Consider the following 2500-nt stretch of genomic DNA (forward strand, 5'->3'; position numbering starts at 1 on the left):
ATGGCCTCCAGGTCTCTGAAAGTGATGCCATCCAAGGTAAGAACCTAACCTTTTGTATTCTTTAACTCTCCTGCTCCTGTCTGATGGCTCTGTGGCATTGTTATGGTTTTATTGCCCCCTGCGCATTTGGTGAGGTCAGGGGTTTATGGCCCGTGGGGCTTTGATTTGAGCGCAGGGACTTCTGGAGTTGCGTGTTCGTGTTGTGCGTCTGTTAGTGTGTGTTTGCATCAAATGACAGGCTTGTACTGATTTCTCGTCAGTTTGCATAAATGTTCACGTCCCCCTTTGCTGCGGGGGTGTCACTTCTGCGTCTGTTTGTCACTCATGAGGCATCGAGCATCTGTCGTTGTGTTTTTGCGCATATTTTACGCACAGGATTTGTTTGCCTTGATGTTTTTAGATTCCACAAGAGGTGTATTTTAATTCATGGGATTTATATAATGCAATTGGGAAGGAAACGTAACACAGTCGCCTATAGGTTCATATAGCTCCAGTGTGTGACAGAATGTGAATAATTCCTGGTTCAACAGAAGCTTATTATGCATTTTGTCCTGGCTGCGTTTCTGTGGTTATAAAGTGTTGCTATGGCCTATAGCTTTTAATGAGATACTGTTGCATGCACGCTTCTTAGAGTGTGTGTTGGTGTGTGTGTTGTGTGTGTGTGTGTGTGTGTGTGTGTGTGTGTGTGTGGTGTGTGTGTGTGTTGTGTGTGTGTGTGTGTGTGTGTGTATGTGTGTGTGTGTGTGTGTGTGTGTGTGTGTGTGTGTGTGTGTGTGTGTGTGTGTGTGTGTGTGTGTGTGTGTGTGTGTGTGTGTGTGTGTTCTTAATTGGTTGGCCAGGTGCTATCAGGCTGTGGAGACTGCAGTGGGAATATGAATAATACCGCGCTCAATTGGAGAGAGGGATGCAGGGGAGGAGGGGAGGGCGAATAAGACAAATTAAAAGAACAGGGGGAGCTCTGGTTAATGGATACTCTCTCGGTTGCGCTTCAAAACAATTTACCTCGAAAACAAACGATCTACAAGCCTCTCCAAATGAACTGCGAACGATCGCCGGTCGCGGTGCGCGCGCTCATCTGCTGAGCCGAGCAGCAGCGCGCTCACTGCTGTTTGACCCCTCCAGAAATCAATCTGCCCGGGATTAAAACTAAAGGGCAGCGGTTGTGGTTGGGGGGGTTCTGGCCTCATGGGGTTACAGGATGTGCGCAGAGGTAAGAAAACACACGAGAGAAAGAAGGGTATCGAAGGAAGAGCAGCGAGAGAGGAGGAGAGGAATCGATGTTCGTGCAGGCAGTGGAGTGGCCACAGAGGGTTCAACCAGGGGACACGCTTTCCTGACCGATGAGGTCCACAGGCTCTGAAGCCAGAGGCTGACCCGTGTTTACCCCCCACCCCTCTCAACACACACACACACACACACACACACACACACACATACACACACACACACACACACATACCCGTGCCTTCCCCCTTGACCTCGCGAGGCTGCTGGTCCCATCGTTCCCTCGGACATTCCCAGACCTCCGGAGCGCCCCCTGGCCACTTAGTCACAACAAGCCGAGTTCAGGGCACTGTACCCCGGGGGCACGGCGGCCGTATCTCCGCTCCCACCCAGACAGACAGACAGACAGAGCCGGGCAGAGGTCAGCCACAGGCCACTGCTGACTGTCAGCTCAATGAGGCTGTGTTGATGACACTGGCTGAAATGCACCATAGTATGGTTAACATTATATTATAATGTCTTGCTCTTAGAAAATATATATGGTTTTGTACATTTTGCGTTAAAGCAGCTCTCCAAGTGTTGATGAATCTGTCCTTTGAGAGGAGCTTCTGTCTCTCCCTGAAGCCTGGAGCAGTCTAATACAAGCTGTTGGAGACATGCTAACTTTAGGATGTGCTACGAAAGGGTCATCCAGTCTGATGTTGGATAGTATTTGGACAGACATGAACCTTGGTGTAAACAGAGGCTGCCCTTCCTGATTGCCTTGCTGAAAAGCTGCTGAGGAGCCTTTTTGTCCTAGCTTGTTCCAGCCATGTTTGCACACTGTATTCAGAGGAATGTTGCTGGGTAGAAGACAGCCTCCATTTCAACAAACGGATCCAAAGAAACAAATGGAATACAATGCTTATATTTTCACATATTTTGACCAATTCAGTGATTTGTAGATGATTCACTGGCATAGTGTTGGGGGCTGCTGGATATCTTCCAGCCGGGTCCCTGACCTGCAGCTGGAAAGTCAGTCAAAGAGAAAATGTCTCTTTGACTGACTAACCAAAGAGACAAAGGCATATGGGGAAAATGCTGTTGGTCAGTTCGTCTCCACCTTGCCATTTCATGTTTTTATTTTTTGTGCAGTCCTCCCAATGACTGCCCAATCTTGCAAGACTCACAATGGTATGGTTTGAATTGATCCTCTGAAACAGCTCTGCATCACTCAGCCCCATGTGCTGCTCATCACTATGACTGTAGTCCATTCACATCAAGTGGGAGAGCTGCA

This window comes from Gymnodraco acuticeps, unplaced genomic scaffold (genome assembly GCF_902827175.1).
Source record: "Gymnodraco acuticeps unplaced genomic scaffold, fGymAcu1.1, whole genome shotgun sequence".
NCBI lineage: Eukaryota > Metazoa > Chordata > Actinopteri > Perciformes > Bathydraconidae > Gymnodraco > Gymnodraco acuticeps.